Genomic DNA, 17,498 nt, shown 5'->3' with positions numbered 1-17,498 from the left:
GGCTTCATCCAGAATAAAACCCTAAATGTTGCTAACTTGGTGTTAACTTGATATAGTGCTTTATATTTTGAATGTCTCTGAACAACCCAAAAAGAGGCTTATTCTTCCATTCTTGATTCATTGCACTGAATTGTTTTTGGACCCTTGGACAGACACAACATGCAGCATTTAGAACTGAAATGTATTATCAGAAGGATGTAATTACAATTATTTATTTAAGCTGGTTCTGAACTAGAGAATCCTGATATGAAGCTGGAGCCAGTAAAGGCTTGAAAAACTACTGACAATAAGCAATTCTTCATGGAACAAAACTATTACAATAGAGAGCCTTTGATCTTGCCTGTCTCCTGTTGCCAATTGAACGTTGTCACCATGCACTGTCATCCACAAGGGAGCACTTTTGAATTAAGCAGTCTACAGCAATTTAGTCTGTTCCAGCTTTGAAGTGCCAACATCAGTCAGGCCAGTACTAACTTTTTTCATTAAAAATTTTTTTGAGTTCTCTTAGGAGTTTTGCAGTCCTGGCATTTAGATAACTAAAGTCAAGAAACCAAGGCACTAAGACATCAAAAGCCAGAGGGGCCTCTAAAATACAAATGTGAACAATCATTAGGCTCTAATGGTGCACTTCATTAATGTCCACTTCAAAGCAAAAGTTTACTGACTTTGGGATTGACTAATTTACACATTGTGGGAAATTGCTGCCAGCCATGCATGTAACCACTAAATGTTTCTGGAATAAATAGAAACGCCCTCTTCCTTCAGAAATCAGGAACTGCAAACTGAGCCTTTAATTGCAAGATGGCCTTTCATTTGACTTGGAATAGAAAACCTGTCTGGTACATAAATCACTAAAGCTGTGTGTAGTTATCACACAGACATGCGGATGCCAATCAGCATCTTTTTGCAAATTCCTCTCTCTCCTCCATGCTTAACCCTAGAAAACAGAATATTTTTACAGATAGTTTTCTTCTGGAAATGTTCCTCTTTTTGGAATATTCTCTGGAATCAAATGAAGTGATTAAAAGGACTTCAGGGAATTAGGAACCATAAGCTCATTTTCAAAAGTGATCTTTGGCACTTGAGAGCCAAAATCTTATTGAAAACCAATGGGACAGTCTCCTTAATTACTTGTTACTATGGTTCTTAGGTACCCAAGGCACTCTATAAGCATAAGAGTTGCAGTGCTTTAACTAGATACTTAGACACAGTCACATCAGTATAAATTGCACTTTTGTGCAGATACACCCACATCCATCCTAAAAGATGCACTTGTATATCAGCAAAAAACCCTTCAGCACTCCCCACTTTCACCTACTTCTACGCATCACAGTTTTGCTTGTACAAAGATGCACACCAATTAGATCTAAGTCATTTATGCACTTTTGATATTCATCAAATTCTCTCAATCAAAAGCAATAGTGTTAACAAGCAAAGTTATGCAATGCATGGTTCAAGCTATGCACTTGTGTAGGGAAATTTGAGATATTGTGGCCTGATTGGCAAAAGGGCTGAACACACACACAACTTACCACTTTGTTAAGGGGAGCTTGCAGACATCCCAACAAGTGATTTGTGTTCAAAAACAATTCTGTTCAGCTGAGTTAGTTGACATGATGCCAACCATGACTTGGAGGTCAACACAGCCCAGAAAGGATTGTGTTCAGCTGACAATATGATGAATATAATTTGTCCTGGTCTAAACTAACTACTAAGTGACAGTAGCATCCTGCCACCTATCTTGGTTGTTCCCAATCTTGTTCAAACATAATTTACTTTCATAACATATACAAGCCCCACTGCAGCTATAAGATCTCTGCACCTCTGAAAATCAGATTAATGGCTCTTAATTATGAAAAGAAATTTGAAAATACTCTACCAAAAGTGCACTAGACAAGTTTTGCCAGATAGCCACACTTTATCATGCATTCTTGGAAAAGAAAATCTCTTAAATTTGTATTGGCCAAAATTTGGGGAAATAGTTGCCAATGAATATGATAAAAAAAAAGAATAGGTAAAAACATACAATTCTGCTGCTTTACGTTTCAACTAACTTTCTTAATTACAGAAAATGTTTAGCAATTTCCCTCTCCTTGCAACATTTTAATAAAAATGCTGCCTTCATGCCTGGCAGGGAATCTGACTTGCCGTGGGCAAGAATGGCAAAAAAAAAAAAAAAAAAAAAAAGGAAAAAAAGAGGAAAAAAAACCACTTAGCAAACCACAAATTTCAGAGACCTAGTCACATCTGCGTTTTATCAGCTTTTTCCGGATAGTATTACACCAAACAATTGTCTGCAGATCGGTAGACAGCTGAGACTTTAAAGTGCTGAATTACTGAGAAAATGCTAGAGATAAAAAACAGCACATGTATCCTATCAGTGTAATGAAACCAACCTGCTGCTAGCGCCATAGTGCCTTAGTTCTAAGTACCCTGTAGAGGAACGGAAGGCTTTCATTTTAACTCTTAAGAGGAAAGTAAGGGAAAGAAGAGTAAAGGTCATCTAATACCAGCCTTAATCACAGAACAGAAATACTTTTATATATATGAAGAGAGGAATGCTTGGTGTTCAAAATAAAACACCAACTGCAGACAACAAGAGTGTGTCTGATCATATTGGGGCTAGCATTTCCTGCTGGAAATTCCCAAGCTTTACCCTGTGTCAACTGGAGTTAGAGATCTATGGAACACAGCAAAGGATGAAATGAAAAACAAAACACTAGTCACTAAGCTCTTCCACATAAAGATGAATTCAATCTACTAGTAAATTCGCAAACAGAAGGTAAATTCAGTATATCAGCCAGAAGGTACATTGGAAATGAATAATGGATATTTCCTGAATTGAACATGGTTATTATGCATCAGGGCTACTACTCAATGACAGATGTAAAGGTAGAAGTTCTGTTTAGAACTCCAAATAGCATTGTGAAAAGGCTGAGTATTTATTAGATGTAATTTCAAACTGATGTAAAGCACTCCAATTAATGAAAGGAAAAACTAAAAATGGAGTGGATTCAAATAAGTTCCTTTAGTTGTGTTAAAAGTGTTTATTTTAAGTGAATGCTTCACTTGTCATTATTTAGCTTTACATAAGGATTTCAGTGTAGATAATGTCTGAGATTTGATTGCTAATCCTCTCTCACCATGATATTTAGACAGATATCAAAAGTGGATTTACTCATAAAGGCCTAACCCTTGCCTCTTCCCTTCTCCACCAAGTTAAGGGTAAAACTCCTGGAATGAAACCCTGGTCTTACCAAAGTCAATGAAAATCTTGTCAAGAAACCAGGCTTTCACCCTATTGCCTTCCATTGGAATAGGATCTGGCCTGAAGTGACTGCATGGTAGAATAGAGGAGATTTACTTCTAATTGCTATCTGGCATTTTTAATATTGCAGCACCCAAAACTCTAATTACCTCTTTTTTTCTAGGTGTTGTACAAATACAGAAATAAATATGGTGCCTTGCCCAAAGAGATTAAAGGACACCAATTTACAAGGTAATCCAATATTAACAATATTGTATTTGTACACATTTTTATTAACTTTGTACTTTAAAGCATCTGCCCCAACTCACCCTCAGTGAACATATTCAAAGTTGGCTAATTTCTTGTATTGTGGCAGAAGCATGTAAAAGAGTTGAAGGGGAGATTAGCTTTCAGGCAAGGCTTCATTCCATGAATAAAGAGTAGCACAGAGGAAAGCACAGAGACATTTACTGGGGAATGGAGAAGATGGCAGCTGAAGCAGGCACCACGGGCAGTGTGACAGAGGCAAATGAAGATTGGTAGGAAAGGGTGACTAAAATCTGTTAGGCCAAAACAGCTACACACCCTGTTAAAACTGTCCATCCTTTTAATGCTTGCTGCTTTTTATTTAGTGGGTGTTTTCAAATGTGTCATCTTGCAGTGCCTCACATTTTATTTAACTGTATAAGAGGAAATCATTGTTGGGGAGGGGGGGTGACATCTTTTATTGGACCAACTGCATGGTTGAAATAAAGTAAGCCAAATTTTTGAATGCAAGACATTCTTCATCAAGTCAAAACAAATCAGACATTCAAATGATTCAAAGACATCCAAAGATATCACTCCCCCAGAATGATTGCCTCTTGCATAATATCCTGAATTATTATGGCATTAATGTCACTCTAATATAACTATATGAAATTCCTGGAATTGGACACACTACAGATGCATAATTAAAGTGTATTTGGATATGTGGAAGTAAATAAAATCATGAAGGGAAAAAACACTCCATGCATTTCAAATAAAAGCCATTTTTAATGTACTGCATTATGCAACTAAGTGTGAAACTGAGGGAAAACTTGTGCGTAAGAATTTAAATTTAACTTCACTTATGCATTTGTTTATTGGCATTCTTAGTGACACATAGCGTAAAACTGTGTAGTTCACAAGGTGTTTTGTTGTGGTTGCTGCTTTAAAAGAACTGTTCCAACACAGGCTTCTTAATAGGTTGTCTGAATCCCTCAAAGTGGATATAGGCATGTAAGTGGGCTTTTATGCACCTAATTACTCATCTGAAGATCCAAATACGAGATCTAGAAATCTTCTATATATCCCTTCTAATAGAAAATTGGTCTCTGTACATCTTGAACACTTCGGGAAACCTACCGGCAGATATCCTTTGCACTACTTCATACCTTACTAGCTACTAATGGCAGAGTAGGTTGCTTATAAATTGCATATTTTATAAGCAATATAAAATATTGTATAAATTGGATATTCTGTGTTGAAGGAAGCAAATATTTAGCTGTTTTGAGATTCACAGAATGTTGAAAGATGGGATTATGTTTCAAACAGCTTCATGGAGCAGTATAAGTATATGACTGGACTCACCCTATCTAGTATGGTTTCAGGGAATTTGAGTGATGAAATTAGTCCCATCAATATACAAATATAAAATATTTTCATGTTGTTTACAGAGCTAGGATTTCAAAAGTTTCCAAGCAATAGTGCATGTCATTCACTTATTGTTCCAATTCCTTTCTTCTTTAATGTTGATTGATTTGAAAAGATTGTCTTTAATTCAAAAGCTGTTTCCATTTTAGTTTTCATCTTTCTGTCATGTTCCAAATGAGATGAAATTGAATTACCCACAAGGATAAACAAAAGAGTTTTGGTTTCCTATTTGGTTTATCCCCCAAGGATTACAAAGATTGCAAATAAGCATCTTTCATTTCTCCCACCTCCACTCCTGAGAACACTCATCAGGCTGGTGTGGTCACTGATGGTGTAAATTCTTTAGTACAGCTTAAAGTTTGCACACCAAGATATTAGGATTAATTATGCCATCTTTCATGGAACTTTGTTTGCAGTCCCACTCTGTGCCCACAGATCATGTCTTCACTGAAGTGCAGTAGTTCAGCTTCTAGAGGTGAAGTAGCTTATAAAGATTAATGTCAGTTACTAGGCCAGAAAGTTTACATACATTTTCACAGCCTAGTCTAGATGGTTGACCTTTCAGAACCTTACAGCTATACATGGGATATACTTATTTTTAAAATTGATCTTTGTTAAATAGGAAAATCAAACAACAATTCAATGTTTTGATTTTTTTTTGTAGGGCTAAGTGAAAATACTTGATAAAACTGTTTACCTCCAGACATACAATTTTCTTTTCAGGGAGAATATAGTAGGAGGTGAGAATATAGTGGGAGGTGCTCTATGCAAAGCAATGTGGAAGTAGAAAGTACCACAGTAGCAAAAAAACACCAAGGGAATTCCATTGTTATAAAAGGCATGTTGTGTCCAATATATGCCCCTCTAAAGGAAATGCAATTGCAACGTATGTGCTGTGGCATATTAGATGCATAGCTAAATGGAATGGGAAAGCAGGTCATGCAGAAGCAAACAGAAGCCCATACTTCAGTGCCATGCCTTAGTTTGATGCAACTCATACCCATTGAGAACTATGATGCGCACAGAAAGAGAAAGAGAGAGAGAGAACCATGAGAAGTAGTTTATGCAGTATTAAGCACAGTGTTTATCTACCTTGTTTTTCTGGGACTGTACAATGGCTCGCTATACTCATGCTCTCTCTGTCTTTTTTAAAATCATTTTACTATTTCCCCAATTTCTTTCATTTTTAATACAGTTCATGCTGTGCAACTTTCCTTTGAGCAATATTGTGCTTAGCACCGTGTTGTACCAGTTAGCCACATTTGTGTACCATAGCCAATGGTATTTTAATTTTCATAGTATTTTCTTACGTAAGGCCTGCTGGGTGAACTCGGGATCAATCTGACTTTCCTATACAGGAGAATATACATGAAGCTGCTGGTTCATTGCTCACCAGACAAAGTCAAACATTGATGTGTGTGTATTAAATTTCCAATTTGGCATGAAAAAAAATCTGAAATAAAATCCCTTAAAATAAAATAAACACTTTAGGAGTCCAAAAGGTCAGGGCAGTCCCCTCTGAACTAATGTCAAGATGCTGTAGGTCAATATTTTTGGCTTTATAGGCTTGAAAATATCCTTTAATATGACTAAGGCAACTCAGATCTCGTCCCTGCTTAAGGGCAACCTATGAAAATATAGCTCTGGTAACAGCCTATGAAAAGTGGGACGATGGAACTTATCCTGAAAATGTTTTGTGAATAAAAGGACTACAGACCTGCCTTTGCTTAGCACTTTTGACTTGTATACGCAGTGGTTAGAGCACTGCAGTGATTTACTGGGATTTGCTGAAGTGGCACCCTGGCTTCTTTTATGGTTTGTTGTTTTAGCCAATCATGTAGCAAATTGTTTTCCTTCCAAGACAGTTAATCTAGGCTTGCAATTGAATAGCATATACTCAACATGCTACTGAGTGTCAGCAGTATTTTCTGTATCAATATTAGTTTGTGGGATTTTGGATGTATATAGATGCAAAGCTTAAGCACCTTTTATAACATAAAGTCTCTTTGACAAGCTGTTGGCTTAGTTTCTGGGTAGGGCTTAACTATACTTTTTTGAAGAGCAAAAGACCAAATCTTATTGGTGCTCTGTTTTTAGGTGACTATATGAGTAATTTAGATTGGGGATATACTATGCAGCAGAGAAATAATAAAATAGATTAAGTAGATTATAAAGTGAAAATATACATTTTACAGGTATATTCACATTTAGGCCAGTCTCATCTCATACTCCATTAAAAAAGATTCTCTGTGGATTGAGTTGGAAAAAGAATTGGTGGGGAATGTAGCAGTAGATGGCAACTTGGGCAGCAATGACCATGAGATGACTGAGTTCAGGATCCTGAGGAAAGGAAGGATGGAGAGCAGCTGAGTAAGGACCCTGGACTTCAGAAAAGCAGACTTCGACTTGCTCAGAGAACTGATAAGCAGGATCCCTGGGAAGCCATCTGAGGGAGAGAAGAGTCCAGGACAGCTGGCTGTACTATAAAGAAGCCTTACTGAGAGTGCAGGAACAAACCACCCTGATGCGCAGAAACTTTTTAATAAACTAAATCACAAAAAGGAAACTTATAAGAAGTGGAAACTTGGATAAATAACTAGGGAAGACTATAAGAGTGTTGCTCAGGCATGCAGGGATAAAGTCAGGAAGGCCAAAGCGCAAGTGGAGTTGCAGCTAGCAAGGGATGTGAAGGGTAACAAAAAGGGTTTCTACAAGTATGTCGGTAGCAAGAGGAGGACGAGGGAAAGTGTGGGTCCCTTACTGAATGGGGGAGGCAACCTTGTGACAGAGGATGTAGAAAAGGCTAGAGTGCTCAATGCCTTTTTTGCCTCCCTCTTCACAGGCAAGGTCAGCTCTCAGACTACTGTACCAGGCAGCACAGTTTGGGGAAGAGGTAAGCAGCCTTCAGTGCTGAAAGAACAGGTTAGGGACTGCTTAGAAAAGATGGACATGTACAAGTCCATGGGCCAGATGGGATGCATCCAAGGGTGCTGAGGATGTTGGCTGATGTAATTTCAAAGATGATGGTCAATGGCCCTGCAAAGTCATGGAGATCAGAAGAGGTCCCAGGTGATTGGAAAAGGGCAAACATAGTGTCCGTATTTAAGAAAGAGAAGAAGGAGGATCCAGGGAACTGTAGACTAGTCAGCTTTACCTCAGTCCCTGGAAAAATCATGGAGCAGGTCCTCAAGGAATCCATTTTACAGCACTTGGAGGAGAAAAAGGTGATTAGGAACAGTCAACATGGATTTATCAGGGGCAAGTCATGCCTGACCAACCTGATTACCTTCTGACTGGCTCCATGGATATGGGAAGACCAGTGTATGTGATTGTAACATGTGGGCCTTCCTGGGGCTGGTCAGACGTTGGCCCGCCCACTTGTTCCTAGGCTAACTGCCAGCCTCTCTCATCTGCCACACCTTGTTGGAAAATGATTAAGATATTACACCCACAGGAGGCTGCCCATTTTCCCACCCCACTGCCAGGGGTTGCTATCTGTGGCTCTGTTCCTCCCCTACACCGCAGCCCAAGCCTCACAGATGTTCCCTCCAGCTAGCTAGCCCTGGGACCTGAGCTTCACTCCCCGCAGGATCTCCTGTTCCCAGCACCCTCACACTGGGTTTACTTGGTACACACACAAAGCAACATACACCATGTCTCGTGCCCACATACTGGACTCCAAGCCCGCACATACACTCCAACCCCTTCCACACTCTCAGGGCTCCAAGCCCTGCCCCCAGGCTCTCCTTGGGCAATTCCCTTTTTCCTGGCCCCAGGAGCTTCCTTAATAGTTCTCCAAGGCTCAGGGCCCTGCTCCCCTGGAGCTTTACACTGGCTTCTATATGCAGCTTCAGGCCTCCGCCGCAGAGTCTGGGGGGTGCTGCAGATCCCTCCACTGACCTTGGCCCCCCTACCAACCTTGGCCCTCCCTCAGTGCTCCACAGTGAGCCGGGGCCCCACTGCTCGATCTTGGGTTGGGGCACCTTTCACCAGGGTGGTAACTGGCTTGGTATTTTCTGGGGGTTCCTGCACCACTGGGAGCCCCACCATACCAGCCAGGAGCAAGAGCCTCCTAGCCATCCCCATCAGCTCTTGCCCTTACCTCCTGGGTTGTTCCTGCTGCAGTTGTGCGGTGTGTGCAGCTGCACAGGTGCATCTGGCAGTGCAGCATGAGCGTGCCTGTGTGGCCATGCATACCATGTGGCTTAGAGGGAACATTGACAAGTTGTCTGGGATGGTTTAGGTAAGGATGATCCTGCTTCATGCAGGAATTTTGACTAGATGACCTCCAGAGGTCCCTTCCAGCCCTGCTTTTCTATGACTCTATGATCTTAACTGGCATTTTTAAAAGATTTATTTCTTTAGACAATGTGATTCAAATATATGAGCTGATTAAGATCAATTCATCACTAGATTCTGTCTTGTCATAATTTAGAATAATTTTATTTTTCATTAAATATTTGATATTCTGTCTTTTTAATGATGTAGAGCTATAGTGCATTTACAAGTTTATGTTGTCTGAACTAGGTGTTCAGATATAGTTCTGTTCTTTTGGTTCTCCAGCCATTTTACAATTCAAGATGAGAGCCAGTTATATGAATGATCTCAAATAGTAATTATGCAATCAAGTATGTGTTTTAAAATAATGTTAATTATTGTTTTAAACATTTATCTGGACATCTAGTCAGCTGTACATGAAGAACAAAAGGTATTATAAATATTTTCCTGTTTTTTTTATGTTTTCCTTTTTTCTATTCTTGATTACTTCCAATAAGGTTATTGTCTCTGATTCCTTTACTCTACTGTTACTTTTTTCACATGTGTTCTCGTGCCCAACCTTTCCCTGATCTATTTGTTTATATCTTGATGCGATTATGCAGTGGTGGACCTGAAGCAAAATAATAGCTTAGACTTCCTGTTAAAACAGAGTTGGGGAAATTTCAGAATTTGGGTCCAAATCTGAATTTGGCAAGTGATGGCCAAGGCTTCAAACCAAAAGCCTTGCCTGAATTGCAGGGGTCAAATTCTATGCCCTGAATTGCAGGTTGGACCCATCCATAACTTTACCCAGATTGAACCCTAAATTTCACTCAAAATGAACATTGTCCCTGGGATGGTTCATTAAAGCTTAAGAACCCTCAGGAAAGTAATGCATTCAAGTACCTCCCTCTACAAGGCAATAAATATGAATTGATTCATTAACAACTCTTAAGCCAATACTGTATTATAAATTTAGTGGCATTAGTGGAGGAAAAATAAGATTTTATTTTGTTTAGTATATATTAATTGTGAATAGAAACAGTGAAGATAAGCATTTACCAACTCCACTAACTTTAATAGTCAATTCTCTATGACAAAGTTAAACACAGAGGAAGGAAAAATACTCTTGGGGAAGCTGGGAAGTGCAAAGAAAAGGCAAAAAAGAAAAAAAGTGGGATGTCATGTTTGTTTTTGTTAGCTGAATGCTACTGTTTGAAGTCTATTCTTGTTGTTAGATTACTTTATCTGCTTCTCCTCAGGTAACAGACACTATGCTATCATTTTGTATACACTCTACTGATAGTGCTATTGCACTGGGGCATTGAAATGCATGCCTTTATTTATTAGAGTGCTTTATTTTCCCCAGATCTGAAGACAAAACCAGCCCATGAGATGGAAAACAGCCTTGCTTTAATTTTGCAAGTTTAGGGCAAAAATGTTAGAGTTGGGGGGAGGGGCAGTAAGAGGAAAACCAACCAAAGAATACTGAAGGAACAAAGATGTTTTCTAAGTAACTGATAAATATAAGGAGAGAAACTGGCCTTAAGAGAATCCATAGTAACCAGGTCAGCTGTGAGCAACATTTTTGGAAGCACTGAAGTGACTTATGAGTCCTAAGATGGTTCTTTGGGATTTGGGCTCCTAAATCACTGAGATACTCCTGAAAACTTTACCCCACTACTAGAATAATGACTGTTTTCCATTTATATAACAACTTATTCTGAAGGATCTTAGAGCATTTTAAAGGGCTCTTTCTCTCATTATACATATATATATAGCCACAAAGAGAGGTACTATTTCACCTGCTGCTGAAATGTACCCACTTCTTTTGTGGAACAGGGAAGTTTTCTCACCACACACAATAATGTAGTTCAAGAAAAGGGGCAAATTAGATTGGGGCACCCCTGCCTAATTATTCTTTCACTGAAATCAAAGGCTGAAAAGGTATTGGTTCCAAAGGCAGCAGGAGGAGGATCCAAATTAGAAAGTTGTCCGGGACATGGAGTGAATGCCTTTATATCCACATGAGATGCCCTGGGAACCTTTGTGATGAGTAGAGATTAGAAATTCAGCTTTGTGTTAGAAAGACCATCTTTCCAGCAGCACAGACCTAAGCACATTCTGAGACCAGCCCCAGAAGACATACCTGTGCTAGCTTTACTCACGCTAATGTTCACAACACCAGCAAAGACGTGATGGCACAGGCCAGCAAACCTATTATATGGCCAGTGACCTTGCCAGGTGTGTTCAGGTCATGCTGTGTGTCTTCGCTGTTGTTGCTATATGAGCCAGCTCAATTAAAGTTACCAGAGCAATGTCTACCCATGCAGACACACCTCTGATTGTATGATTGATGTTGCCTTCATCAGGAGTGCAGGGGGAAGGACTGTCCATTGCAGAACTAAGAATATCATCAATGGTTTAATTGGAAAGAAAATTTCTGGATAATTTTGAAAGTGAGAAAAAGGCAGTGCAAATAACTCTAAAACAGTAAAAGCTCTGTTATCCAGCATCCCCCGGGAATGGGGGATGCCCGATAACAAAATATGCTGGTTAATTGAGTGGCCCCAGCCACCGCTTCTCCTGCAGCATCTGGGGTGTCCCTCTGTCCCGCCTGCCGCATTGCCGCCCATCCCGTGGGCTCTGCAGGCCAGGGAGGCTGGCCCCACTTAGCCCCGCACAGCCTGTTATGCCCCTGGCCATTGGGGCTTGGAGAAACTGGAAGTGCTGCAGTGAGTGCTTCTGGTTTCACTTTATCTTACAAGCTGGCGTGCTGGTTAGTAGAGCATGCCGGCTTGTAAAATGCTGGATAGTGCAGCTTTTACTATATATGCATAAGTCTGCTGCTGGGTCAGACAGGAACAGGAACACAAAGGGACCTTCTACCTTGTTATCTGAAAACACAGACATATATGAATGAGAAGAACTAAACAATTAACCTTATTGTGGAACAGTAGGTAACCTCTTCAGACCCTTGGTCTCTCCCTAAATAATTAACTACATAACTGAGGGAGCATCTTCCATTACCAACTTCCTTAGCCTCTTCAGTTAAAGAACATCTTTAAATTTCAACTTATATCACTACAGGGAGGACCCCAGTGATGGGAACCTTGACACTGACTGTGGCAGCGAGAAGCCAACTGCCACCAAAGAGGCCTACCAAAAATGCATGGAAAGCTCCAGTGGAGGGATGAACCAATGTGTTTGATACCAATGTTGAGAAAAGAAACCCTGGAACCAGCACCAGCATGCTTTGTCAGTGTGTGCCAGCTCTGATTGGCTGGGTGGAACCCAGATGGCAAGATAAAAGCCTCCTGAGGCACAGAAGTTGAGGGACCAGAAGTAGATGCCCGGAGCTGTGGTAAACAGTGTCCAGACATGAATTGCCCTAGGAGGGGTGAATGGTGGGAGCCAAGGCTGTGTCCCACATATAGAGGCTTGGAGGAACCTATTGACTTACCAAGAAGATCCTCGTGGAAGGTCCAGAGTGACCAGTGGTCTTCCAGTAGCAATAATCCTGCAGAAGGAGAATGAGAAAAGTGTCAAGTCGTGAGTAGAAGGAGACAGTGAGAGGTTGGTATTTCCTCACTTTCTCAATCCCTTTACTGAAGAAATTAGTGATTAGTATCTGTAATAGACTGTTGAGATCCAATAGAAACTATTTATTGATTTAAGGACAGAATACTTGCACTGTGAGGTTTTGAGTTTTATTTGGAGTTGTTTTCACCTTTAAAAAGGTTTTGAGAAGATACCAGTGGTATTGGACATTTAGAAAGGCACCACAGAGAGCCAGGTGGACCTTACTTACCTGGTTGGTACTTTAACATCAGGTTGGTGTCAGGTGGGGTGTAGGGGAAGCAGAGCTCCAGGATAGATCACCTGATCTGGCCAAGTGATGATATGAGGAGATAGATGACCTTCCTCCCATTCTTTATAACTCTAAACATCAAGATGTGGCAGGTGAGAACATCGGGCACTATAATACTCAAGTCAGCAGGCCAAACTGTCTGCCTATAGGGGTGACAAAGTAGGGTGGCATGCCAAGCTGAGTAGATGCCCTGCCAGAGAGTTGCATAGGCCTCTATACTGACATACATGTTTCATATAAAAACCGCTTAAGAAAACTAGCAAGTGGTACAGATTAGAGTCAGTAGGAATAGCTTGTTTCTTGGAAGCACATATCTGATATTTGTAATTCACTAAATATCATAAAGAAGCATAAAGTTTTTATGTGAGAAATGGTAGTATAAAAGGACAAGTCCAGCTTACCCACCACCTCAGCTGGTTTCATTCACTTCTTATATATACTCTGAGCAGAATTAAGTGCTTGCCTACCAACCCATATACTTCTGTTTGATGAAAGAGTCTTTGGAGTGAAATTAGACAGTTTGCAGCATGTCTACATATAATAATACTCTCTGGGCATATTTATACATGCATATTTACTAGTCAGTAACTGAAATTATTGCACAGTAACCAAAAATTACTGCGCACTGTGAGCAGTGTCTACATGTGTCTGCGTGTACTATGTAGTAAATATGGCGACTTACTCTGAGTTGGGTGTAAATTTGATACCTACATCATGCAGGTATCAAATTTATGCCCGATTAGTTACTGCATAGTAACACACGTGTAGTCGCCTTACTGCACAGTAACACTATGTGTGTGGACTGACTTGGGACTAGTTTTAGTTCCAAATTGGTCCACATGCAGTGTTGCTGTGCTTTAATGCTGCACATGTAGACACGAGCCTAAACACACTTACAGCTCAGTAAGTTACTGCACAGTAAATTTAATGCACAGTAAATGCATGTCTAGACATGCCCTCTACATATAATACATATATCATCTCTACATATAATAATAATGTCATTTTCCTTGTCCTTGGTTTCCTTTTCATACTGTGCCACTGTATGCAGGTAATAACTGGCTTTTTTTATCAGTAGATCTCAAAGCACTTCACAAAGGAGGCCAATATCATTATTCCTATTTTGTGGATAGGAGGCAAATAGTTTTGGGTTGTCCCGCAAATCAGCCTGTATGCTTTACATCTGTAATGCTATTACAAGGGAAAGTAGAGGACCCCACTTCTTTCTTAACTTCCAATGCAGCTTCATTTTCCTTATTACATGTAATGTTAGAGGTGAAGAGCCGAGATCCTAAGCTGCTGAAATTCAAATCAAATGAAGGTTTCTTTAATCATGGGTTTTTAGGTTTTTTTTGAGCAGGTGTGATTGTTTTAACGAGGATTCATTTTTATTACAAGGCTTCTCAGGCTGGAATAAAGCAAGCATGGGTAAAGCAAGTATCATAATACTTGAAAATTTGCTCCCCAAAATATACTACTTAATTGGCAGTGGGTTTTGCTTTATTAGCACATTTCTTTTTCAGTTTAATTGAGCCACAATCATTTCAGTCTTGCTCTTTATGTAGAGTAGGGGCCCTTTATCTACATCACAAAGTGAGTGTGGAATATTTTCTGACAACCAGGTTATCAGTGTTCAAACAGTGAGTTGAACATTGAACTTCTTAAAGGACTGGGTTTTCTGGGAAATCCCCTTAATCCTCTAATACAGGGGTTGCCAACCTATGGCCCACAGTGTGGATCTGGCCTGTGAAGGGGATTGTATCCAGCCCATGGAGACAGGATGGCAGGGGGCATGATTCAGTGGCATTCAGCAGTTGGGGAATTGGTAGCAGCTGGGTTGCAGGCCTTAAAATGTGCTTTGTTAATTTGGCCTGCCACTGCTCAAAAGTTGTTACCCCCTTCTCTAATAGGAAGATTTTCTTCTCTGGTGGTACTGAAATAAAGAAGAAATGGGAGCACGATAATACATTCAGATGATGTCGGAGAGGAAAGCCAAATCAGCACTCTGAGGTTTAGAAAAGAGGGGTGTTGTTATGTGTAATAGAACCCTAAAACTATTTTGAATGGGATTTGAAATGCCGTCAAGGACAGCGGGAGCACCATGCCCCACAAGTTCCTACACAGACAGCTTACAGCTGTAGTCAAGGAACCAAATTGTTCCCTCAGTTACATCTGTCCAAGCACATTAACTTCACTGGGATTGGAGTACTATCAGTGAGGATCAAATTTGTAGGTCAGTCACACAGTGTAACCTAATATATGGAAATAATCAGGCCCATATTATACAGGGCGCTTCACATCTTTCATAACAGACTTCCTTTCAAGGCCATGCCCATTAATGATGAGAATTTTATTTTCTACCCAATTTACATCCTTCAGTCACTAGGCATATGCATATCTTAAGATGTTAAGGCAATAAAGAAATTAATAATAATCACATTTCCTATAATTTGGCTACAAGTCCAGTTTTGTAGGTGTACTGGAACTTACTCCAGATTTATTACTATGTAACTAAAAACTGAATTCAGTCCTGTATTTTTTTTTCTTTGAGCACTACCTAGAATAGACTGGAAATATGTGCTTTGTTCTTTGCTTATGGTAATCTACTGTAACAGAAACTTGTAGGTCTGAATTTACTTTCATTGTTTTCATAATGAATTGTAGAAACACCAGTATGCAAATGATTGTCAAAAAAATGTTGGGGAGAGGGGTGTTTACCTCCCCTTTAAAAATAAAGATTTGTATGCTCTTGATACCTAAAGGAATCAGGTATTCCATCTGACTATGTACACAGCCCAAATATTTTTTTCTGAAGCTGGATTAAAACAGAGTTTTTAAAAAAATCCCACTGAATTCTGTATCAAGGACCCCAAGCAATTGTGACTCCATCTCCTCCCCTCCTGAGCTAAAGTATAACATATATAAAATATAAGATGTGTTAAACAGCCAACCTGATATTCATGATCTTCATGAATTGCTGGCTGTTCTTTTCTTATAGGGGTTGATAACTAGTTATCTAATCAAAATGCATAAGCAGTGTCTGCCCCTTCCACTCCCAGACCCATTCATTTTCTACACAGGATCTCTGCTTGGGGTAGTATAATTGCTTTAGACATAATTTACTGCTTACTTGGTAATGCAGCATTTCAGTCTCTGATAAAAACCATATCAAATCACAACACTGGTCCTGAGCTTGAAAGGGAGTTAGTATAATCGTTTTCTTACCCTAATGCATTGCCATTTCATTTTTGCAAAGTAATGATTGTTAAATGCTGGCTCCAAAGACGGGCTTCCGCTTCCCAGCCTGCCCATTCCTCTCTGTCTGGCTCCTTTGTTGTACATGGAGGCAGCAAAGAAACTTTTCATGGTTTTGAAATTCATGTGAGTCGAGTCACTGACCAATAAGACATCAGACACCTGTCCTAGCGCAGGACAGAAATATAATTATCCCAGAACTGCCAGAGAGGAGAATAATAGTCTGTGATGGTCTAGGAAAGTAAAAGATTACATCTTGGAATTTTTGTGTTACGGGCTTCTGTTCCTTCCCCTAACTCTTAAATGGTTCTGTTTATTAACTCAATTGCTGGGAATATTTCATAATAAAAGTTACATAATCACTCATGTGTAACATGAGTTTCAAAGGGACTCTCCAGAAGAGGGCTGCTATAAAGTTGTTAATGTTTTTTCAGGGAATTGGAATCCCCAAATAAGGATGCTGTACAGCAGAAGTAGAAAATCAGGCTAATTCTAATGAATGTGGGTTTTGCTATTTACTGCAATGGGATCCACTTTGGAACTGAAGTTGCTTATGTGCAGAATCGTTTCTGTATATGTGAAAGGGAGATTGAGATGCCTTTCTAGAAACGTTTTCCTTAGCCCCAGGATCTGCCAAGAGCCCCCTATAGGTAGGGTGAAGCAGTAGCTTAACTAGAGCGGGGTGACTGGAGTAGCTGTCCCAGGCTCTGACTTGCGGAAAGGGGGAATTGCTTCCACTGCAGCTGCACAGTCACGCTGATGACATGGCCACAACTGGATGTCACTGCTGCCCTTGTGTGTGGCAGTTGCCCCTAGCTGAGTCATTATGCCTTTGCCAACAGAGCTATTGCAGGAGGCAAACAGATCTCTTCCCCTCCCCTTACTCTTTTTTCCTTGTAATATCTAGCTGGAAACAGGGAGGAAGATCCTGCAGCTGTAGCCACCATCCAAGTCTGGGAGGAAGATGAGATGACCTCAAGAGAAGCAGAAGTGAAAGCCTGAGGGAACTGATGTAGGGGGTTGAATTGATAGAAGGGGTCACAGAAATCAGATATGATGGGGTCAAAATAAATAATGGGATGGGACTGATTTGTAGATTAATAGACAGAATGAGGAGGATGGCCAGATGTGGGGGTGATGTTAGGCCACCCTTTAAAAAAAAAAATCTACTTCAATCCTGACAAAAATCAAGGT

General features: G+C 40.1%; 1 long non-coding RNA gene across 1 annotated transcript in view; it reads right to left on the bottom strand.

Annotated features, from left to right (window-relative positions):
- The window catches only part of LOC149870090 (uncharacterized), a 50,183-nt gene extending 33,817 nt beyond the window's left edge, over nt 1-16,366 (bottom strand). Inside the window, exons 1-2 of the long non-coding RNA XR_016440421.1 lie at nt 16,275-16,366; nt 12,642-12,698 (exon numbers count right to left, since the gene is read on the bottom strand). This is a non-coding gene — a long non-coding RNA (uncharacterized LOC149870090). The remainder of the gene's footprint in view (nt 1-12,641; nt 12,699-16,274) is intronic.
- Nucleotides 16,367-17,498: the final 1,132 nt, after the last annotated feature.

The sequence above is a fragment of the Crocodylus siamensis genome, chromosome 2 (genome assembly GCF_052110815.1).
Source record: "Crocodylus siamensis isolate JL-2025a chromosome 2, ASM5211081v1, whole genome shotgun sequence".
Lineage (NCBI taxonomy): Eukaryota > Metazoa > Chordata > Crocodylia > Crocodylidae > Crocodylus > Crocodylus siamensis.
The sequence above is the reverse complement of the archived record's forward strand: the minus strand, read 5'-3'. Positions and strand labels throughout refer to the sequence as shown.